Source organism: Carettochelys insculpta, chromosome 31, assembly GCF_033958435.1.
Source record: "Carettochelys insculpta isolate YL-2023 chromosome 31, ASM3395843v1, whole genome shotgun sequence".
Lineage (NCBI taxonomy): Eukaryota > Metazoa > Chordata > Testudines > Carettochelyidae > Carettochelys > Carettochelys insculpta.
This window is the reverse complement of record NC_134167.1, coordinates 1,337,327-1,362,788: the sequence shown is the minus strand read 5'-3', so window position 1 is coordinate 1,362,788 and position 25,462 is coordinate 1,337,327. Positions and strand designations below refer to the sequence as shown.

The window sequence follows — 25,462 nt, the reverse complement described above, 5'->3', positions numbered from 1 at the left end:
GTTCCTGCAATTTAAAAAATCCTCTCTCTTGGAAAGCATTTTTAAAAGAATTTACCTTTCATTCATTGAAAACGTGTGGTCTTGTGGCAAGTGCAACTAAGTGTACCTTGGATTCTGGTCCCAGCTCTGCAATATAATATGCTGTGTGATTCGGGGCAAGTTGCTTTTCCATTTTCACAGTTCCTGTGTCTTGTTTGCTCACCTGATAAACTGTCGGAATAGGGGTCTATATCCTCCTGTACGTAGAATGCTCAGAGCAGTGCGGTACATACCCTGGCTGTGGGGAAAACAGAACAGTCTTGAGGTTCTTCCAAATCAAATAATGAAAATATTAGATACAGTATTTAACAAGCAAATATTCATCATACTGTATCTCTGCAGCACTCCAAGCCCCTGTGATCTTCAGGAATGAGAAGCTGAGGCTGAGAAAAAATGAAATTTCTATTAACATTGCAATGGATAACGAAACTGGTGCCAAACACTTTATAACTTAATTGAATTTACATGTAACAAATTTAGCTTCCCATAAAATGTACCTGTGCCACTTTAAGCCCTTTTCTGTACATTAAACACACCATTTACTCAATGACTTGACACCTACAAGTTCTATAATCAGACACAAATTAATTAGCATCAGCATGTCAGGTATTAATTAGAATAATTGACTTATGTCTTTCTAGCTGAACACTGCTTTTTGGTTAATTTTATGCACTTAGTTCAATGGCAAATGCAACCATAGAGATGCAGATAGCCTCCTGAGGTCATCTGCATTCTTCTGCTAATGTATGTTTATTATACCCTTGAGTGCCTTGGCTGGTCTAATTTAAAACACCTAGGGCAATATGGCTTCCACCATTTCTCTTTGGAAAGCCTGATTCCATGGTCTTGCGACTAGAGATTGTGACACAATGTTTGCACTGGATGAAAGGCTGTTTCTCTATAGTCTATTGCGGGGATGCAAAAAGTAGGGGACAAGCCCCGTTGGGGGTGCAAGAAATTTTGTTGGGGGGGTGGAAACACGATCGGCTGCAGGGTCTCAGGCTCATCCATCTGATTAAAAATGTTGAAGTATGTTACTGTTTTTATGTCTGTGTATTCACATTTATAGATCAATTAAGATTTTTATATTCTATATACTTTCTTACATGTGGCAAAAGGTTGTTTGTTTGTTTTTTAAATACGAGCATAACCAAAATTTCTGTCAGTTTAGATTACATTAGGCAGGCTGGGGAGCCCTGCTAATCACAGAGATGAAAAGTGGGTCCTGACTTAAATGGTTTGCTCACCCTTAGCCTACTGCTCCATTGCTATTTGTGAGAATTTCCTGGAGTCTATACATGGTTGCCCCTGTTATTGCAAAGTTGCTGCTCTGCTGTTTTCACAGAGGATACAAATGGCTCATATCCCCCTGTCTGATCTGACTTGTTTTTTCCTCTTTTGATAAGTGCTGTTGATACTGGGCCATTTCCACCTTGCTGAATAGACCTTGTCAGCTCTGGTCCTCCCTTTTTTGGGACCCCTTTCTTTAAATACCCCTCTGAAACCCCTCCCCCCCAACTAATGCGTCTGATGAAGCGGGTCTTTGCCCATGAAAGCTTATGCTCCAAAATATCTGTTAGTCTATCAGGTGCCACAAGACTTCTTCCTGTTCTGGAGGATAGAGATATACACAGATACTTTCCAGTTGGAGTATGCCATTCCTTCTTTAAGGGCCCACTCCTGAGTGTAATTAACTCCTAGTTAAGTTCATACCAACTTAAGGTTGCTGTGGAAGTAGGTGTAAGTGAGGGAATGGTCCTGCTATTGTGGGGAAATTTCCTGTCTTCGATACTACCCCAGTGAAGTGGACCAGTGAAAATTTGAGTCCCTGCTCCCACTTCCTTTTCCCAATGACTTCCCTAACCCTGAGGGCTCCCCTTCCACTCTCCTGAGTAGCAGAGTCCTTGAAATCCCAACAAGGCTGGGCCAGGTTTTCTGGGGCTGAATCCCTGACCTTGTAGTCATTTAGGGCAGTGGCTAGGGTGTCCCCACTCCAGGGTGCTCTGTTCACACTGGATGCTTTCCTAAGCCACTGATCACTACGTACAGCTCAAAGTGAATACAGTTCATTGAACGGCAGCTGATGAAAAGGAAAGGCATAAGGAAAAATGAGAGCGGTTACAAGAGCACACAGAGCCCCGCTACGTGGCACAGGGCCGTCACAACCAGTGCAGCTTGGACCCCTTGGGCTGTGTGCACCTCTGTCTCTGTCACTGCAGCTCTGCCTCCCAGCACAGCCTTGGCCCCTTGGGCTGTGTGCGCCTCTGTCTTGGTCACTGCAGCTCTGCCTCCCAGCACAGCCTGGACCCCTTGGGCTGTGTGTGCCTCTGTCTTGGTCACTGCAGGTCTGCCTCCCAGCACAGCCTGGACCCCTTGGGCTGTGTGCGCCTCTGTCTTGGTCACTGCAGCTCTGCCTCCCAGCACAGCCTGGGCCCCCTGCTGCTGCTCTTAGCTCTCTCTCCTCTTCTCAGAGAGACCCAGAAAATCCCAGCTCACATGGAGGATGGCACCTGGCCTCCTAATTCTCTCATTGGCCTGTCCGACCTGTCAATCTGACTGACCTGGAGTGTTGGCCTCTTCCCATTGCCCCTGGGGACTGTCAGTCTCAGGGCCCTGGTTTCTCATGGACCCTTCCCCTTTTAGTACTGGGAGCGAGCCAGACAAACCCCCCCACTGAATTTCAGTAAGGGGCCAACAGTCCCCTTACATAGGTCTCCAAGTCACTAGGAGAAAGGTCAGTAGTATCCCTTCTACAGGGCACTCAGAGAAAAACCTGCAGCCCCCCACCTTCCCAGGGACATGATGATGGCGGCAGTGGCATGGTTCAACTTGTTTGACCTTGGACCAGTGCCTTTTTTTGTGCCAGTACTTGCTGGTACTGACTACCTGGACCCCAGCAATGGGATTGTCTGGGGGAAGGAGCGGGTAACTAGGCCTTCAGTGTACAGTTAAGATGGGTCTGAGCTCTCAGGCGAGCCTAGCCTGGGCATGAGTGTTCACGTCACTCTTTCTGCACTCACTTGAGGGCACCTGGGGTCAGAGCTCATGGTTCTTTGTGTTGTAGCCCTCTAGGCTTCTTTTCATGGCACTCATGTCATTATGGGCACACTTTTGTCCGTTGGGGGAGATTGTGGAAAGGATATCGCAGGACTGTCAGCGCTCAAGGGTATAGCCAATATCCTGGCTTTAGAGTGGCATTTTCCAGCTCACATGAAAATTGACCATGCATATTGATTTGCTGCGCCTGGCTGGTCAAGTAGCTCAGGCTTACTGCACTTCCAACCTATGTCTGGCATGGATGGTAGGCACTTAAAATTAAATCACTGGTAAAATCCTAGGTAACAGTGCAGTATAAGATGCCTTCAGACTCTGTGGGAGCCAATTTACAGAAATCCATATTGGGTCCATAGCAATCCACTCGCTGAGTCTAAATCTACAGAACAGATCCATAGATCTTTGAAGTCAATCGTAATTTTTGGAGTAGAGCCCATTAAATGTGAAGTATCTCAAAGTGAAAGCATATCTTCATGTCCACAGGGCTGCATTTTCATACAAAAATAATCAAACAAAATTATTTTATCAATAAAAACTCATTAACACACCAGATCATGTTACATTAAACAGCTTTTTGTAACCTTAAATTGCATTGCATTGATTCAGCCTAATGAGTACAATTCAGAGTTGCCAAAGCTTTTTAATTTTTTTTTATCGCTCTGGATTGCAGATAATTTTACAGAAGAGCAATAATTCCTTGGGATGCTTGGATATGAAACAGCTCCCATGATTCATTTATAGAGGGAAGATGTGGGACAAAACCTGCTTTGTTACAGAAAGCAGACCTAAAGGAAAGTGCTTTTAGAAGAACAATGCCAAAAAGTCTGTACGTCTTTTGTCCCTTACTCCTATATTTATATATGCTGCATAGAGACTATGTTAAAAGAACACTATGAAGGTTGTGAAGCTGGGCATTGAAGAGTTAGGAAATCCCAGAATGAAGGTTACCTGTGGGAATTAAATTCTGTCTCCTCTGTGTTTATGCGTAAGGATTGAAAAAGGGTGGGAGGGAAATCACACAGCACCTCATTGGTGGAATCAGGGATAGAGCTCAGGTCTCCTGAGTCTTATGCTAGTTCCCCATCTATTAGACCAAGCTGCCTCTCAGTTGCCTCCAGTAGTTCTGATTCTGTGTAGTAAACGGCAGAGGTACATATGTGCACTTGCGGACTCAGAGTCTATTACAAAGGTCTATCCCCTCTGCCAGTGTTCCCTGTAAGCTATGTGCTTGTGCAGCCATTGAGAAGAGAGTCAAATGCCCTTGCCCCCTGCCCACAAGTAGTTATTTTGTTTCTGTTGGTGGTGCACATTCACAAGAGCCTTGGTGCACAGAAAAACTTATTCTACATGTGGATAGATAAGTTTAGCAGTAACATTGAACTGTACCAGAGCTGGCTAATCTTGAATGGTTACACATCCTTATCCACATCAGCTATCAACATCTGGAAGTTTCCTTCTGTAGCCGCTGGGGGAAAATAAACCAGCTTTTTTGTTCCTTGGTAGCTGCCTGTGCTATCTTTGTTTTGCAAAGAAAATGGGTGGATTGACTGAAGCCCGCAAGTAAATTGTGTTTGCCAGTTTGGTAACCCTTGTGCTGGCTTGCAGCCCAATCTAGAACAGTTCAGCTTAGAACACAGATGAATTGCAAGACATGCGGTAGTAACAAACTATGATCTGCATAGTCTGAGAATAGTTTTTGTTGTTGTTCCTTTTTAGTACTTTAGGACACTCCAGAAGCCAATCCTGTGTCTGTACATTTCCCTTTGGCTAGCAGCAAGCTGTCAACTTTTGGTTTTGCTTTATAAGAGCAAGATTAGTATTTGTTCCGTGGTTTTAACTCATAAAAGGGCTTTGGTCTAATTTGTAGAAAATCTAGCATTGCAGCTCATTTTATTTTACCCATCACAAGGTGAAATGGGAAAGTGTTTGGTTGGTCTTCACAGTTGTTTAATGATACTATATTTTTATAAGGTAGATGAAACACATGCAAAATGTATTCACTTGATGGTGACATAAATCTTAATGCCTCCTCAGCCTGCAAAAAGGAAAACTCAGACTTGACATACTGTACTGGTCAAATCAGAGGTCCATCTCATAATACTCAGCTCTTTTTGTCCATAGATCTCAAAGCAGGTTAGCATAATTATATACACTTTTTTAACAAATAGAGCTACTGAGGCATAGGGAGTGGGAGTGACTTACTTAATATCATCCACCAAATTCTTTCAGGACCAGAACTAGAACCCAAGATTCCTGAACACCTGATTGCTCACATTTCATTCAGTTATCTCTGACAGTGGCACAATAGGTATGTGGGGAATAATTAGAGCCCAGCATGGATACAAATGTCCACCCACAGATGTAGATATTAAAGGATAGAAACTGGCATCTGCTGATTGGCAGGCCTCTACTTCCAGGATACACTGTGGCCAAAGGAGATGAACGTGGTGCCTTTGCTCCCAGGAGCCTGTGCTGGATGCTCCTCCCAGTTGTGATCTAGAGATAATCTGTCCTTGGGAAGTTTTTTCCTACTCTCCATCTGATAGATGTTTATGTTCTGAAGCAAGCCGTGTGTCTTCCAAATAGTTTGATAATAGGTTATCAGTGTCTGTCTGCAATGCTGCACACCAATTAGCAATTTGTGGGAGTGGTTCCCTCGTAGAGGAAGAGGACCAAGAATGCGGACTGAGCAATATCAAGGGAGGAACACCTTAGATCCAAACCTAAGAACAAGATTGGAGGTGAACTGAATTTTATGATTGTCAATTTGTGCACTGTTTGAGAGCTTTGATTTCAAGCAGTTTTTTGGGACTTGAAAAGTTTTGTAGACTATATTTGTAGAACAGCTGGGGAAAGATGTGGTATCCCACCCTTAATAAGTGCCTTTCTCTTGGTCTCAAAAATACTGGAGACTTCACACAAGGCAAAGTAATCCTGTTTATGAGGTAGCGAGCATGATGAAATAGTACTCAGCTTGTGAAAGTATCAGAGGGGTAGTAACTTCAATCCAAATTCCAGATATGTTACTCATGCCAAAAATGTACATAAAATCACTATTACAATCAAAATTTGAATCAAGACTCATAAAGCCAACTTGAATCTTTAATGAAGACTTTTTCACGGGTTTGCTGTCAGTGTAAGAGATGGGTATAGTCTGCTTTTTTGCCTTGTAGAGACAGCCTTCAGTTACAAAGAATGTTGGCAGTCTCTGTTCTAGGAAGGGATGCTCTGTAACATTTTTTTCTTCTGCATTGCTTACTGCAGGTTTTGGATAGCAATGTCCAGCACAGAGTAAAAATCTGGTCTGGGTGCTTATCTAATGACCTGGGTTCCCCCACAGGCTACTGCTTGGAAAGATGCTCTGACGGAGTCACTGCTATTAAAGGTTACTATTAAAGGTAATAGCAGCATTGGTTGTGTCAGGCACTAGAGAAAGACCACTTTCTGTATTGGGTTCTGTTCTGTTATCCAACCTACTGAGTAGGAAAAATGTGAGCGGCCTTCTTAGGGGAATGGATTTCTTCATAAGGTTTCTGGTATTTCCCGGTTTGCCTGAATTCTAGGTTTGTATAAGAATCCCTCACCCCCACTCAGCACTTTGAAGGTTGACAGATTCTTGTCCCACAACAAGGCCCGTTATTATTCCAGTTATATATTTGGGAACCCTGTTGTGCACTGTTGGAATTTTGACATTTCAGGAACTTTTTTATATTTATAAATATAGTCCATTAAATACATTTAGCACAGTCACAAATACTCCAGCTGAGGCAGAGATACTACAGAATGGACATCCGAATATCCATATACTCTCACCATCCATTCTAGGACAACCAGAAGTGTGAGACATCATCATCCTGGCACTGACCAAGGAGTGCATCTTCTCCTCCTGCCTGTAGGCCAGGATGCCACTTCTATAATAAGTTATGCTGTTGCCATAATGATTAGTGTGTATTTGGTAGGGAATTTTGCCCTTTTCTTATTTGTCTTTCCTCACTTTACTAATGTTAGAGCGTCTTTGTCCTATAAAATCTATATCTATATATAATATACACAAGTGTGTGTGTGTATGTGTGTACTTGGTTTTTTTTATACATACATAGATATAGATCAAATTAACCAGTTAAGGCAGGTATAACAAATGTGATACTTAATCACAAAAGGGCCATGGTAACAAATGGAAGTATATGATAGTAAGTTGAGATAACTGATATATATATCAATACATATAGATAGATAGATATCAATTATCTCAACTTACTATCATATACTTCCATTTGTTACCATGCCCCTTTTGTGATTAAGTATCACATTTGTTATATCTGCCCTAACTGGTTATTTTGATTCTTTCCAAGTCATATTGACAAGCTTTAAAGCAACATTCAAGTTAAAGGCCACAACCATAGATAGACCTTATTCTTTACATCATCACCTATCTAGGTGAAAGGTCCCAAACATATGTATCGTTGAATTATAGCCTACAAGAACTGGAAGGGAGCTTACTTGGTCATCAAGTCCAGTCCCCTGCCCTCCTGGCAGGATCAAGGACCATCTAGATCATCCCTGGCAGATGACTATCCAACCTGCTCTACGATGTCTCCAATAATGGAGATTCTACAACCTCCCAAGGGAGTTTATTCCAGTGCTCAACCACCCTGATTGCTGGGAAATTTTTCCTAATGTCCAACTTCAACCTTCTTTGCTGCAGTTTAAGCTCCTTGCTGCTTCTCCGATCAACAGAGGCTCAGAAGAAGAATGTTTCTCCCTCCTCCTTTTAACACCTTTGTGGGTACTTGAAAGCTGCTATCAAATCCCCTTTCAGTCGTCTCTTTTCCAACTAAACAAACCCAATTCTGTCAGTCTTCCTTAACAGGTCATGTTTTCTGAAGTTAAATCATTTTTCTTGCTCTTATCTGGGCCCTCTCCAATTTCTGAACATCTTTCTTGAAATGTAGTGCTCGGAACAAGACAGAATATTTCAGCTGAGGCCTGTCTTTTCTAATTTTGCCTTAGCGCAATATACAGCATGTGGCGTGCAGATCCATTGTGTTACAGCCAAAATGTACTCTCACACTGGGGTCCAAGAGAATTCCAGGGGATCTCTGGGACCTGCTGATCAACTCCTCCCCCTCTCTCCCTCCCTAAAACCCTCCCCCTCCCTGGCAAAGAGAGCCTCCCTGCATTTCCTCATTCTGTGCAACTCCTGGGAGCAGCCACCAGGTCCCTGTGGCCCTGAGGCACATGGGCAGCTGGGAAAGCTCCATGTGCTGCTCCTGTCTGAATGCCAGCTGAACAGCTCCAATTGGCTGGGAACTATGATCAATAGGAGCTGCCAGGTGGCATGTGTGGGCATAAGGCCAGTGAGCAGAGCTTCCCTGTCCATTCCTCTGCCTAGGAGCCACAGGCATCTGGCAACCGCTTTCTGGGATCCTCAGTACACTGTGTCAAGACCCTGCATACCATGCCCCCATCTCCTGTTCCAGACTAGAGCCCCCTCCTGCAGCCCAAACTTCTCATCCTTGGGTGGGGCAGCAGAGCCTGCATTTCCAGCAGAAGCCTTCAGTCCCCCACATCCCAACCTTTTACACCAGCCATATGAAAATGAGTGAGTGACAGAGGCAGGTGGGATGCAGCAAGTGGGGGGTGAGACCTCAGAGAAGGCATGGGGCAAGGGCAGGGTCTCAGAAAAATGGCAGGATGGGAACTCCCTGAAAAATTTTCCATCAAAAGGGGGTTGGCAGGTTGTTAAAGTTTGAGAGCTGCTGCTCTAATATAAACCAGTTCTAATATGACAAATAATCAAACCCGTAAGAAGATGAGAAACATATGAGCAAAGATATATCGGCAAGCAAGCAGGCTCGTCTTAAATGGATCTCAGGTACCTGCTGAGTATGTCAGTTTCTTGCCAGGACACTTGTGTGGTTGAATTATTTACCTATGGTCAGAACTTCTCCAAAAACTCTATTCTCAGCTTCCCAAATACTTGGGGGTTTCTGCTGGGCCATTTGTTCAAAGTTCATGCGCCTCAAGCCTTATGCTAATTTGCTGAACTGAATGTCTTACAGGATGCACTATAATTCAACACTGAACATAATGCAAGTTGTGAATGCAATAAAGATCATCTAGTCCACTCAGCTACACCTAAATCGAGAAAAGCTGGAAGCTACCACCCAGAACAGATTTATGTGAGAGGTATTCTGGCAGGTCCAGCCCCTGCAAGAATTCACAGATGCAGAATGGTGTATGAAAATGGCAATAAATGAAAACCACATTGTTAATTTCAGGACAGTTCAATCACATTCTGGAAACTAACATGAGAAAAACACTTGGAAGGTGGAAAAGGAAGAATAAGAAATACATGTAATTTGTGGAGAAGGGAGAGCAGAAATTAGAAGTTTGGTGGGTGGAAGAGAACTGGTAAAATATAACAGTGATAACCATAAAGCTTTTGCATGCTTCTGGGTGCTGGTAAAGACTCAGAAAAAGAGAGGACTGGACTCATTCATAAGTCAGAGTACATCCACTGAGTTCATTGCAAACACACTTCCTCACAGCTGCTGAAGACCATTGCTAGTGTCCCTGCTCCAAAGAACTGATTATCTCAGTGAAGTTTTGCAGATCTTCTGTACAAACTCTAAAAAATTGTCCTGCCACTTGAAAAGCACTTATACAAGTTCTTCTCTGGAGCACTATGGTCAAATGGACAAACCATGTTTATTTAAGTGCCTATTTAACATCTTTGAACTGAAAAGAGATTCCAGTATATTTCCCTTAGGCAGCCAAAGAGGAAAAATAGTTAAATTCCTTCCTTGGAAGTAAATAACTCGCCAGGGACTATTAGAGTCACCCAAGTCTGCAAATGTAATTCTTGGTGAACAACTCCTGAGGACATTCAATCCAACACTCATATTCCCTGTTCAGGCCTGGTGATGTTGTCTCTGTTGTTGGCAAACAGAACAGTCTTGTTTTTTGTGAAGATCATGTAAAAATCCATTAAATGACTTGACAGCTGGAACAAAAGCAATTGTCTGATTTGCATTTTAAGGGAGCAGAAGGTGTGCCAATCTGCATGTGCTTCCTCTGCTGTATTCTTGATAGATGAATAAACACTAGATGTGACTGTGGGAGCATCCAGACTTTATTTGTGCATAGTTAGCTCATTTTAAGAAAATTCAGATAAATCTCAGAGCTGAGCAATCTTTTCTCATCTAATGCACTTGTCTTCTTTGCTTCTGTCTCAGAGATTTTTAATTGCTTACTTTTCCACCTTAAATTTGGCTATGGCCTAAGCTCCAAGAGTTTCAAAATGGAAATCAAGCTCACAGTTATTCTTTAGTCGTCACAGGGCAGTAGCCATGTTAGTCTGCATCTTCACAAAACAAAAAAGCAGTCCTGTAGCACTTGAAAGAGTAACAAAATAATTTATTAGGTGATGAGCTTTTGTGGGACAGACCCAGTTCTTCAGATCTGGACAATTTGTTCTTGAGTGATGTTGTTCCACACTGGCTAAAGCAATTCGGTGTTTTTTGAGTAATAACGTTTGTTAAAGCAGGGTGACAATCTGTGATGGGACAGAGGACTCTGTAGTTCAGCAAGGAATGTGGGGTTTTATTGAGTAAAGTGGTGGATCGTGCATCTTTCTGATCATTCAGGATTTATCACCTTAATATTTCATTCTTTTTAGTCCTCCCCAAATAAAGGGTCGGGGGTGTGTGTATGGGCGGGGCACTCTGTTGTTGAAAATATATAAATGTTTTTTCCTGGGACTATAGAAAAATCAGATGACACTGGAATATTGCAATAAATTGTCCTCACTCTTATTTTACTTGCAGTTACTATTTCCATTAAATGTTCACAGGCATTATTTTGGTTATTTATACCAACATGAGGACCTACTTCAGAAAAATCAGTTGGAAGGTACTTTGTAAACATTGCTTTATAAACCTGACAAAGTACATCAATGTAATCTAACATAAAAGTAAGGCTGTCATGTCAGCAAAACAAACAGTTGAATGGCTTGTTTATTTGAAACCAAACACGTGTAATTTTTAGTGGCTGGAGAGAGGATTTCATGTGTGATCAGTTTTACTTTATACACTCACGCCCTTTATAATTGGGAGCATCACAGACTTTTAGCCCCCTATAAATTTTCTTTTTTTCCAAATAATTTATATAACACTCATAAGGGTAGAAATTATTAATTTCCACCAGGACAATATGTGTATAACTATTATTGGTAAAATGGTCCTTTGATCCAAAGAGAGTCTCAAGTCCAGGTAGAGGTGAGGGGCATGCAAGCACTTTTCTTTCAGGAGAAATTAAGTACTTTTTATGTAGTAAGAGCAGAGGGAATGACAGAGGCCACTCCCCAAGACAGTCAGCCATGTTGTAAGGCCCGAGCAAAACCAAAGTGAGGCAAATGAACAGTGGCTCCGTCTGGCTGCAAACACAGTAGCTGCAATACTGGTTATAGCTTTTTATCCTTTGTGTATGTTAGTGGTAAGAAGCCAGCAGAAGATAAGAGATGCAGGCGTGAGCATGACCCTGAGGAGAAGGTGAGAGAGTGCTTTTTGGGCACTGGGTGGAAAGCCAAAGGACCTGCCTCCTGTTTGACTATTATATTCTATTTTGTTCACGAGAACAGGATTCTGAGTACATTCAGTATAAATAATCATTTTTTGCACATGTGCGTGTGTGTGACACTCAGAGAAACACCTAAAAATCTTCACACTTCTCCTTGGTAAATGAGCAATTTCCTGATATTCTTCTACTGTATTCTACTGCATGTGGGTGGGGGCCTGCGGGCTTCTTGAATTAAAAACAAAGTTTAAAACACAAAAGACTCAAACCTGATGTCCAGACTTCTGAGTCTGGCTTGATCATGAGAATCTAAGCATCTCAAAGCTGATCGGCAAAGAAAGCATGACTTCAAGGAGAGATTGCTGTACTGAGTGATGGGGACTTCTGCAGCACAAGCCCAGCTCTGAAGACCCACGCTCTAAGGCTCCCAGCAGCAGGTGGTTTTTTTGCCACATCGACATACACACGTGGACATTGCCCCACTGCCTTGTGGGTTATCCTGGGAAGGAGTAAGGCTAAAGGAGTAAACCCTGACAGAAAATCCGGAGGGGAGTCCTCAGGCAGTTCTGTGCCAACTTCTGGCATTGACCCGGCAACTGCTGCAGCTGAGCTGGTACCAGACGTAGAGGTTATCCTCTCCTTTGGACTATATCAGTAAAGCTGAGAGGGGACACTGGCTTGTGGGGAGCCCAGGGTCCCAAAAAAAAAAACATTGCCTAGGCTCACGCCTGGAGAGGTACTCCACCATCGCTTAGCAGTGTTGAACCAACACGGGAGGTAACAGATACCGGTTATAAGCTCTTGCTTGATTGGCATAGAGAACAAGCGCCAGGGGTTGCCTTCGACAGTGGGAGAGATCATCGCATTTCACTGGACAGTCACCGCCCGCCTCAAGCTGGGCAGCCCCCAGCCAGTAGGGTACTGTCCCGCCACAGTTCACCTGCCTCACTGGGTGTGTGAGGCTTAAGGTTCCCAAACCTGACAAGTGACTGAGCACCAGGCAAACTAATAAGAAAATCAACAAGAAAAGGAAACCATCAAAGTTTTAAGCTTGCTTGCTGGAATGTGCGGACCATGCTGACCAGTTTCACTGAAGATCTTCAGGACATCGGCGACACCCGAAAGACCGCTGTCATCAATGAAGATCTGAAGAGGCTCCAAGTTGACATTGTTGCTCTGCAAGAGACAGGACTCGCACATTCGGGATCTCTAAAGGAAAAGGACTACACCTTTTTCTGGCAGGGTAAAGCCCAAGAAGAACCCAGGGAGCATGGTGTTGGCTTTGCCATCAGAAACACCCTTCTACAAATGTGGAATTAGTCATGGGCGGATCAGAAAGACTCCTTCAGGTCATACTTCAAACTTGCGCTGGTCCTGTCCACCTGATGAGCGCTTACACGCCAACCGTGTATGCCACACCAGAAGTAAAAGACAAGATCTATGATGTGCTTAGTGCTGCCATAGCTCAAATACCTGCTTGCGAGCAACTGTACATTTTGGGTGACTTCAGTACAAGAGTTGGAGCCAATCGTGACTCATGGCTTTCCTGCTTATGCCACTTCGGTATGGGGAAAATGAATGAAAATGGACAGTGTCTTCTTGAACTTTGCATATACCACAATCTGTGCATCACAAACACATTTTTTCAAACCAAGCCACATCACAGAGTGTCATGGAGACACCCACGCTCGAAACACTGGCATCAACTGTGTGCGTGTGTACGCTCCACTGCCGTTTGACTTTCGGAGGAAAAATATTGTTGCCAATTGTGTCCACCTGTAGTGTGTCCACATATTTTCTTTCTTTTGAGAGCTGTATCTTGTCTGCATGTAATTGCTTCTGAGTTGGAACTAAACAAGCTGTAGTTTCAGCCTGGAAGTAAAACTTGGGTGGGTGCAGGGGAAGAGAGAGAGAAAAAATGTGCGGAGCTGGGTTTTTTGAGTCAAGAAACCCCCACAAAAAACAAACACAAATTAAAAAAATGAAAACCCATTTAAATGCTTGTGGTTTTACAAATCATGGATGGGATTTTCTAAATGGCTCAGCACTCACTTAGCTCTGCTCCTATGGATATCATTGATAGTTTTACCATTATCTCCAGTGGATAGATCGTTGGGTCAATGATGAGCAGTAACGACATTTGTAATGATTGAAATGTGGAAATCAGATGGGGTTGCATAAGAATAAGATGGATGCTTTGGAGCACACTCATTTTGACTCAGTTTTCAGCAAATATGTAGAGTGTCTCATGGTTCAAAGTGAAATCAGATGAAATTTTGACTTTGAGGGGATGCAAATGCTTTCTCCCTATGGACTGACACTAAGGAAATGCCCTTATGGATCTCTGTGTGGAGAACCTATCAAAAGTTGCACCATTGTGGTGGCTAAAACGTCCAGCAAGGGAAGAGAGGTGCAAACTCCTCTGGCAACGTCTGAGGTCTTCACGCTGTACTGCCCAAGAGATTTTTCTGTTGCAGGACACTGAAATCATCAGTGGACTTTATTTTTCACTGTCACTGTAATACCCCCAGACGATATGATCTTGCTGAGCTCCATATAATGACAGTACTGTCCCTCAGTCTCAAATGGCATAGCTCCACTGATGCCAGTGAAGTTATGCTGATTTATACAAGTTGAAAATCTGTCTCATTGAATGTTGATGTGTCTCTTTAAGGTCAAGAATCTCTCATCAGCCAGTAGTTAATTCCAGGGCCAAATTAACACAGGAGCTTTAGGGGCTGCAGCCCATGACCCCTGGCCACAGGGGCCCCACAAAAATAAATCCACAATTACTTACGTCAGTGGCCACTAGCCTGTGTAATGGAATTGACTGGGCCATCCTGGAGCCTCTGCTAGTTGATTGCAATCTTCAGGCTGCTGAAAGTCCAGCAGTGCAGCAGGGCTCGTGTAGGCTGCCTGCATCCCATTGTCCCAGGCTGCTCCCAAAAGCTGACAACTACTAAAATATCTCTGTGGCTCTGGGTGAGGGGAAGGGGTGGCTCTGTGCACTGCTCCCAGCCCCAGCATTGTTTCTGCAGCTCCCACTGGCCAGAAACCAGCCAATGAGAGCTACAGGAGCATGCTTGTGGGTGCAGGGGGCCCAGAGACACAGTGTTCCCTTCCTTCCAGGGGTATGCAGAGATGTGCCAGCAACCAGTGGCTTGCAGGAGTAGCACGGGCACATGGCATGCAGACAGTCTGGCTGAGACCTGCTCTTCTACCAGCCTGTACTTCACACCTCCTCCTGGACCCCAACTTCCTGCACCAATCTCTCTTTTGCAGCCTGTACCCTTCACCCTCTCCTTGCACTCCAATACTCTTCCCTAGCCTTGCACCCAAAGTGCCATCCAGAAAAAAGCTACTATCACAGCTGCTCTAAGGGAAGAAGTAGGATATTTTGAATTCACTTAACTGTGTTCTGCATATCTTAAGGTGGAAATGTAACCACAGAACAGCTTTGTGTTAATTAAAAGAAAAGTTTAGTACAGCATTAATAGACTTGATGCCAAAATTGTGATGATTCTTGTTTGAATTAGGGGAACAGGCTTGCAGACGGGGCCCCACAAAATCCTGGGCCCACGGGAAAGTTAAGCCAGCCCTGGTTAACTCAGTCTACACCAGATTCATGCCCATCAGTTACAAAAGTGTCCACTGGAATCTGTACATAAGAACATAAGAATGGCCATACTGGGTCAGACCAAAGGTCCATCCAGCCCAGTAGCCTTTCTGATATTTGTCTCCTGCCATCCATCTCCAGCCTCTGACAATCAGAGGCCAGGGACACCATTCCTACCATTGGCTAATAGCCTTTTATGGACCTAACCTCCATGAACTTATCTAGCTCTTTCTTAAATTCTGTTACAGTCCTAGCTTTCACAGTCTCCTCTGGCAAGGAGTTCCACAGATTAACTATGCGCTGAGTGAATAACTTTCTTTCATTAGTTTTAAACCTTATACCCATTAATTTCATTTGGTATCCCCTAGTTCTTGTATTATGGGCACAAGTAAATAATTTCTCCTTATTCACCTTCTTCACACCTGTCATAATTTTATATACATCTATCATGTCCCCCCTCAGCCTCCTCTTTTCTAAACTGAAAAGTTTCAATCTTTTTAGCCTCTCCTCATATGGGACCTGTTCCAAGCCCCTAATCATTCTAGTTGCCCTTTTCTGAACGTTTTCCAGTGCCAGGATATCTTTTTTTTAAGTGAGGAGACCACATCTGTACACAGTATTCAAGATGTGGGAGTACCATAGATTTATACAGGGCCAGTAAGATATTCCTTGTCTTTATTTTCTATCCTTTTTTTAACAATACCTAACATCCTATTTGCCTTTTTGACTGCCTCTGCACACTGCCTGGGTGTTTTCAAGGAACTATCCATGATAACTCCAAGATCTCTTTCCTGATTAGTTATAGCTAAATTAGCCCCCATCATATTGTCAGTATAGCTGGGGTTATTTTCTCCAGTGTGCATTACCTTACACTTATCTCCATTAAATTTCATTTGCCATTTTGTTGTCCAATCACTCAGTTTGATGAGGTCATTTTGAAGCTCTTCACAGTCTGCCTTTGTTTTGACTGTCTTGAACAGTTTAGTGTCATCTGCAAACTTTGCCACCTCACTGCTCACCCCCTTCTCCAGATCATTTATGAACAAATTGAACAGGATTGGTCCTAGGACTGACCCTTGCGGGACATCACTAGTTACCCCTGTCCATTTGGAAAATTTACCATTTATGCCCACCCTCTGTTTCCTGTCTTCTAACCAGTTCTAAATCCATGAAAGGACCTTCCCTCTTGTCCTATGACAACTTAATTTACATAAGAGCCTTTGATGAGGCTTTCTGGAAACCTAAGTATACTATATCCACTGGATCTCCCCCCTCTGCACATTTGTTAACCCCTTCAAAGAACTCTAACAGATTAGTAAGACATGATTTTCCTGCACAGAAACCATGTTGACTTTTGCCCATCAAATTATGTTCTTCTACGTGCCTGACAATTTTATTCTTTACTATTGTTTCAACTAGTTTGCCCGGAACTGATGTTAAACTTACCGGTCTGTAATTGCCAGGGTCACCTCTAGAGCCCTTTTTAAATATTGGTGTCACATAAGCTATCTTCCAGTCATTATGTACGGGAGCTGATCCAAAGGACAGGTTACAAACTAGTATTACTAGCTCTGCAATTTCCCATTTGAGTTCTTTCAGAACCCTTGGATGAATGCCATCCGGTCCCGGTAATTTGTTAACATTAAGTTTATCTATTTGTTCCAAAACCTCCTCTAATGACGCTTCATTCCAGGACAGTTCCTCAGTTTCATTTCCCACAAAAAGCGGTGCAGGTTTGGGAATCTCCCCAACATCCTCAGCCGTGAAGACTGAAGCAAAGAAATCATTTAGTCTCGTCCTTGATTGCTCCTTTTGTATTTGTATCATCTTGGGGACCCACTGTTTTTTTAGCAGGCTTCCAGCTTCTAATGTATTTAAAAAACATTTTGTTATTACTTTTTGAGGTTTTGGCTAGCCGTTCCTCAAAATCTTTTTTGGCTTTCCTTATTAGAGTTTTACACTTAATTTGGTAGGGTTTATTTTACTTTCTATTTGCCTCACTAGGATTTGCCACAGATGCCTTTTTATCCCTCACTGCTTGTTTTACATGGGTGTTAACCCCTGGTGGCTCTTTTTTCAGTCTCTTTGTATATTTTTTTAATTTGGGGTATACATTTAAGTTGGGCCTCTATTATAGTGTCTTTGAGAAGCTTCCATGCAGCTTGCAAGATTTTTGTTCTAGTCACTCTGGCTTCTAATTTCTGTTTAACTAACCTCCTCATTTTTGCATAATTCCCCCTTTTGAAATTAAATGCAGGAGTGTTGGACTGCTGAGGTGTTCTTCCTGCCACAGGAATATTAAATATTATTACATTATGATCACTATTCCCAAGCAGTCCTGTAATAGTGACCTTGTGGACCAGATCCTGCCCTCCACTCAGTACTAAATCAAGAATTGTCCCTCCCCTTGTGGGTTCCCGTACCAGCTGCTCCAAGAAGCAGTCATTAACAGCATCGAGAAATCATATTTCTGCATCTCGTCCTGATGTGACATTTACCCAGTCAATATGGGGGTAATTGAAATTCCCCATTACTATTGAGTGTTTTATTTTGGTAGCCTCTTTAATTTCCCTTATCATTTCAACATCACTATCACTGTCCTGATCAGGCGGTCGATAATATATCCCTACAGCTATACTCTTAGTAGAGCTTGGAATTACTATCCATAGTGATTCTAGGAACATTTTGATTCATTTAAAATTCTTATTTCATTTGATTCTACATTATCTTTCACATACAGTGCCACTCCACCACCCACATGGCCCGTTCTATCCTTCTGATATATTTCATATCCTAGTATGATCGTGTCCCATACATACAAGCACCATGAAGTGACCACACTCAGAGGAGGGTGTTGATGTTGCAAAAGCTATTAATAACAGTGGATTTACTGAAGGATGTACTAGAGATAATTGGGTTTGGATACAGATTCACATATTTGTCAAGACCCTGAATGTCAAACTCTAGTTCCCAAGTGTTAGTGAAAATCTTCAACTGAGTCATGTGCATGCTTCTTGGCAGATCATCTTAAGCTCCACCCCACCCAAATTATGGCCAACATGAAAGGTGCTGAGTTTCTCACCTTTCCCAAATAAGACTGTGCTGCTGCCAAGATGTATGCATAGACTTAACAGAATCCATTGGGGTGGTCATATGAAGTTCAAAATCCACTCGTATGCTGAATGGTAACTACATTATTAAATCATTTGCAGCATTAAGGCTTGGAGCTCCTGGACTCCCTTGTAATTGGGCACTTGCATACACGCTTAACTTTGTCATCATGGTCGGGCCCACTCACTTCTACTTGTTTTTTTCTTCTAGCTGCACTGAAGGTTTTATTGTACATGCAAATCCAACAGGCATTATTTATTAATTGCTTTTATTATTTGTATTGTGTAAATACCTGGGTACCTCAGCCGTGGACTAGGACCCAACTGTACTTAGCAAATATAGAACAATAAATTAAATAAATAAATAAATAAATAAATAAAATCCCTGCTCCAAAGAGCTTACAATCTAAGTTTGAGACGAGACGACAAATAGGTGCAGATGAACAGAATCGACAAAGTAGAATTAGGCATTATGGATGAAGAGACATCCAGATGTCTAAGAAGAAAGAGTCCTACCATGTGGAGGAAGTGACTTCAAAGAATCCATTTGCTATAAAGATTTATTTTAAATAGATATTAGTAACTCAGTTTCTCCCAACAACAGAAATAGTCAAAGCCATCTGTTAAATGTCTGATGAGGTAACAAGCAGTGATGAGTCACAGGTTATTTTTCTTTATAACAAAATTGAAAACACACAGATCCCTTCTTTTGAAAGCAGTTGCAAAGGCCAGGCTACCTAGGAATTAAGACTCTAGATCATTTATATAAATTAGATTTGATTCTATTAGTGCACACAATAGAGAAATTTGTTAACAGATGGATGACTATCACATGGTCATTGAGTGAGCAGATTAAATTAGTAAAGATGAATGTCTTGCCGTGGCTATTCTACCTGTGTCCTTTGAATCTTTTTTTTTAGTGTACTTGTGTGTCATTTTAAAACATTTTTACCCTCAAATTCTATTTAATTTGTAAAGGAATATCCCTACAATAAAAAATTCAAAGCAAGTAAAGACACGGGTAAAATCCTGATCCCATTGAAGTTGATGGCAAACTCCCATTAATTTCAATGGGGCCAAGATTACAGATGGCCCTTGCTCTTGAAGAATGTGTATTATGACATTCCTAATCCTGAAGGGGCTTGTCAGGTTATCAGGGTGGGATACACATGGAACTTGTCCTAGCAAGCTGCTGAACAGTCTAATTCCATCCCAGCACAAAAGTTTATACTAACCTTTAATTAGGAGTTGTCTAATTGGCTGAAGTTCTTTACTAGATTGGGGCCTGACAAGTCCCCATGGGTTCTCCTTAGCACTATTTGATCTCTTTCCCTAATAATGGGCAATAGGAAGGTTTCTGCCCAACTAGCATGTCTCAAAAAGTCATGCCATCTATTTCAGTGACGATAGGAAAATGCCCTATGTTTTTGGATTGGGATGTTAAGAGAGAGAGGTGAACAATAGAAGCCCAGGTCTGTCATGATTTCATGAACCAGGGCGAAAGCTGAGGAGTCAAACTCACCCTTATTGCAGGTGGGTTGTGGCTACTAGCTGAGATCATCCTTCTAACTAATACCATCCGAAAGTTCCAAACAATTCTGTTTTACTTTGGGCCAACCTCACATTCCCCATTAACCCAATAACAAAGGTCATAACAAAAGTTGTGACCATTCTCCTTTCAGAAGGTAGCGACTCACCTCCCAAACAATAAGGCATTCAGTGACCCTGGCTTCCCTCCCTAATGCGAAATGAGCATGGAACATTTATTTCCAGTGTGTCACAGACTCTGGTATAAGCAGCCATGGAGTTATTGAATGCAAGTGTTCTTTGCTCAGTTCCACTCAGATTCTTGGCAAACACTAAATCTTGGTTTCCTAATCCCCTATCATAACTTGGTGTAATACATGTTAAAACAAATGAAAAATAAAGAGTAAAGTATACTACAGCTGAACTCCTGAGGTGTATATCAACAGCACTTTAGCTCCCACTTTAATTTCCACAAAGAGCTTTTTCTCTTAGGTGCCATGCATTGGAGGAGAAAATATAAAATAAAATGAATAGTTCCATTTAGACTGAAGATTCAAGACCAACAATCTGCAGCTAAATTACTTACTGTCATTTACTTTTTATATTGCAAACTCTGTTGTTGGTAATCCACGTCAGTTACAAATTAAGTTGCATGGAGATAACAGTTCTTGATAGAAATCCATTTTTCAGCACAAAATGCCTTATTTGCAGTTTTATGGCTGAAAACTACTGAACAGAAGTGATTTACTGTTTGCATGGGGAGAAACACACCAAGGAGGCTATTGTTTGAATTTGACTTTTTCAATCTTTGTCAGTCTTTGCCTTCAAATTCTTAATGTACGGTAAAAGACAATTTAATTTTAAAATCAGTGTCAGACAATAAATGTGAAAATATGCCATCCTAGAAGAATCTGTGTAATATGTAGGACTTTATCCAGTGAAAGACATGATCTTTTCCAAATTATAGCGGCAACATTTCAGACTGCCAAAACTAGGAGAGGTAAAGAGCAGAAGTCATTAGGAGCAACTCAGTCTAAGTCTTGACTACTGCATTTATTTTAACATGGTGATGGTTTCCATGTCTTAGAAATATCATAACTAGGCAGTTGGATATGTCTGTTGACTAGATCCTCAGTGCATAGAAAATGGTTTCAGCAAATAGATGTCATTTGGGTAAATAGACTTCACTGTGAGCTGTGTTAATTTATAGCACCAAAGGGTCTGGGCCATAAAGTATGTCTACAGTAAGAAGTTGAATGTGTTAATGTCCCAGCTATATTGTATTTTAAGATGGTGTTTTTGTTATTAGTGGTACTTTAATTTTGCAGAATGAGAGCTAGGCAGTTCTTTGGTGTCATTTCATACAGAAAGGCCTATGGACAGTTGTAAATTCACTTCTTTTATAGCACTGTTTTCTCCACAATGTCATAAATGGTAGTCATGTGTACTAAACAATCCCAGGGCTGGCTTTCTGCTCACTTCTCGCCGTATAAATCTAAAGAGAAGTCTGTGCAATTACATATCTACAGTGTGAAAGAACAAGGCACAACATCAGAAATGTGTTTTTATCTAATGGGAATGTTAGGGACTGATTAGAGCTAGGACACTGGTGTATATTCGTGCTGATTTTTCAGTATTATGCATGCACTTATTTGGCAAATGGTGATGCCACTTTGCCTGCACTGTCTAGAATTTGACTCTCTCGCTGACAATACCATTGTTTGCTGAGGGATTTTGACTTAAAGACGACCTTTGCATTTAATGCTTGGCTTCTCAGGAATTTCTAATCTCTTATTTCCTATCTAAGAGTTTGTAAGAGACAATGTCTGAATGTATCAGAATATGATGTTTGGGAAAAGCTCTGTGGAGCAGCAATGGGGGACACTACTGGATGAAATACTTGTTAACTTTGCATGACTGCTTGGCATCATATAATGTAGTATTCAGAAATCAAAATAAAAGCCACAGCCTTGCAGTTCTTGCATTTCACACCACTGTATCTGGAGCATTCAGAACTTTCACTGTTCCATAAATCTAATGCTATATAACTTGGACAGCTGTTTAAAGCGGACTCTCTTCTGCTCATTTATAATTGATGCATAATTTACAATTGATGCAACACAAAAGTTTTCTACCTTTAACAGGAAGTGGGTTTTTCCCACAAAAGCTCATAACCTAATAAATGTGTTAGTCTCCAAGGTGCAACAGGACTGTGTGTTATTTGTGAAGGTACAGAATACCTCGGCTACTCCTCTTAGATTATTTATTTTTAGCAGTCTTATCCAACAGGTATTCTTCTGTGTTTTCTTAGCTTGGGGCCAACCCTTCTATCTATCCATCGCAAGCTTCGCAGAGTGGTATTCTTGGAAGATAGAGATGGGGCCCAACAGACTTGCTGACCCCGGTCAAGGTGGCAGGGTGACTTAGTACACCCGGAAAGGGCAGGGCCTCAGGTGGAAGAGGTGGGGTTGGGGACACCAAACTCCAGAGAGCACTGTGCTGATCCTCAGAGTGATGTTAAGGCAACAGTTTTAAAGATCCCAGGGCTCCGGCCTCTGCCATCTGGACAGGCGCTCTGGGCCCTTTGGAAGTGCTGGGCCTCATGGCAACTGCGCCCTTTCCCCCACCCCATCCCCAGTCTGAGAGCCAGGATAGAGACAGGTTTGGCCTATTTCATCCACCTCTACATAGTGCACAACTTTTCCTATGAGAACTCAAGTGATGGTGTCTTCATCGTTTCCTTACTATCCTGGTCTGTATTCTCATATTGTACATGGTGATGAATTTCCCATCCCCTCCCCCATACTGAACTGAAATTCACCTTTAAAAATGATCCTCACATTACTTTGCCTTACCTCTCATTTTGAGGTGAAATTCACTGCTGTGTAGAGGGTCAGTTCAAGACCTATGCATCAAATTGTGTCCTATTTTTGCGATATGAGTGATCCATGCCTTCTGTGAGTGACTTTCCTCCAGCACTACTCCGCACAATGCACGGTTCACCAGTCAGGGATGGAATGGTAGAGGGAGTGCCTGCATCCCACTATAATGGTTTTGTCATGAGGGATGCAGACACTAATCGTTTCCATTACTGTAAGGTTAACATTGACTGGAGCTGATGAGGATGGCTCAGTGATCTACCGCATCAAGTTTACTGTTACATGTGTCAATGTAGCACTTCTGAGCCCCACTTCAGGAACCAACAAAAATGATCCCTGTCCTGCTGAGTTTACAAACTAAGTAATGAGGTGACTAATTCTCCTTGGAGCCTCAAGTGCAGTTCATTCAGTCTCAAATTCAATATAGACAGAGTTCCTTGCTGCTAACTGTATGCATGGATTCTTTCAGAAGACTTGCAGAAAAGGAAGGGGGCGGAGCTAGACAGGGGTTTTCGCACTAAGGAGGGGAGGGATAGCTCAGTGGCCTGAGCATTGGCTTTGTAAACCGAGGGTTGAGAGTTCAGTCCTTCAGGGAGCCTTTCAACAGTCAGGGGCAGGCTAGCTTTAAAAAAAAAAAAAAAAATCTGTCAAGGATGGTGATAGGTCCTGCTGTGAGTGCAGCAGGCTGGACTTGATGACCTCTGTAGAGTCCTTCCAGCTCTATGAGATTTGTATAGTTGATATGTCTATCTCAAACAAATCACTTAAACACAAATTTAATTTTAAGCATGTGAGTAATCTTTCTGGACTGCTCATGGATTATAAGATTACTTATTTGCTATATTGGATCACACCACAGCAAGAGGAGAAACACTTTTATTATCTATATGGCCTATATTATTTCATATTAAATTCATTCCTTCCCTCTGAAACCAAGAGGCAGCTTGGAAGAGTCTATTACAGACATTTAAGATAAGTGGAAAGGCAGCCTACTTAGAATTCTGAAGGGAATTCTCACCTAAAATACCAAACCTTTACATTTTCTCTCAAATCCATTGAATCCGCTGTACTGTACTGAATCACATTGAGTTCCTATAGAAGAAAACTTCTCTTTTGTGCAGGACAGAAGAAAAGTTAATTTTCCTTGGGACAGACCCTCTGCTAGTGCAGATTGGCATGGGTTTAATTTGATCCCAAGGGATCTGTGTTGTTTAATATCAGATCAGGGACTGGCTCAACATTTGTAGTTATGTGTGACCCCATTGCTTTTCCCAGTTTCACACAATCCACATAACACATTGACCAAACTTTTAGAAACTCTTTAAAACCGAGTTCATCCAATAAGATGCTGTTTTGTCAGCCTCATTGGAGAGCAGTGTGGGAAGGGAACAAACTGCGGAGGAGAGATTTGAGTATTCTAGGACGTGCAATCAGATGCTTCCTCTGTCTCTCTCTGTCTCATACTTTGTGGTAGAAGTTTGGAGATGACTCTTGAAGAGAGACTGCTGAGCCGCATTGTGCAATAGAAAACTGGCAGGCAGTCAACTTTTTCTTCTACTTTAGTTAAATATGTCAGCCTTTGAGATTTTCTTTCTCTTGTTTACAGGATCTGTCTATCCCTCCTTCTTTACTTATGTGTTATTTTCTGCAAAGATAACATGCTTCAAAGTCAAACACCAAAGGAAGCCGGTGACAGATGAGCTGGTTTTTATCATCCTTAGGGAATTACTGTCATTGGCTAAATACCCTGCCCTCTCTCTTGTGATCTCTTTGCATCTTTGAGATGGACTAGGAATGCAGCTGGGGAATGGCAGTAGTTGCCTTACAAAATCAAAGTACTGGAGTGGCCCCAACTATCTGATAGTCCCACTCTCCCGCAACCCATCAAAACAGTCACTGCTCCTGCTCCTACTGCATTTAATGGAGCACCAGATCCTCATTTAGTACATTTGTTCTGGATTTCTGCAGGGTTATGCCAATTTACACCACCTGAGGATCTGTCCCTCAGTTTGTCTTTTCCAGAAACATAGCTTTGGAGTATTAGAAATAATTTCATGTGGGAAGCACAAACTGCATTTTACAAATCATCCACAGGCAAAAATCCCACATCATGCAATAGGAGGCCTTGCTACAGAGGACTTGCAAAATGGGTGCTTTGATTCATAAGGTTCTCTCTACACAAAAGGCAAAACCGTTTGTTCCTGTTCATCAGTGAGAGGGATCAATAATCCTTGTAACGTCTAGAATCAATACATAACCAAAACAAAGAAACCAGCCAAGCCAAGGAAGTGAAACATGCAGTGTACCAAACAGTGTGCCCCTCTCAGTATACTTTAGACAGCCTGATGCTAACAAGCATGTCCCAGTGAGACTTTGCATTCTCTGTGTGGAAATTTTTGATATTAGCTCTGATGGCACCTGCTATTCGACATGGACTTTCTGTCGCTGGAGTTTTAGCTGAAAGAAGGAACAGACTGAGTGATTTAATTTTTAAACTGCTCACACAAAAAGGCCTGATCATCCCATGTAGCATTCGTCCAGAGTGGGAGAAAAGGCAAAGGTAAAAAGTGTGGGTGGTTGCCAGTGCTGCCTGTAAGCTGTGCCCACCAGTCAGGAGGGAGACAGATTCCACCCACCTGATCAGCAAAGCACCTACAGAT

The 25,462-nt window shown here is 42.2% G+C and overlaps 1 protein-coding gene across 1 annotated transcript in view; it reads left to right on the top strand.

Moving 5' to 3' along the window:
- LRRTM4 (leucine rich repeat transmembrane neuronal 4) overlaps nucleotides 1-25,462 on the top strand; it is an 882,974-nt gene that overhangs the window by 101,966 nt on the left and 755,546 nt on the right. The gene's annotated exons all lie outside the window — the stretch shown is intronic.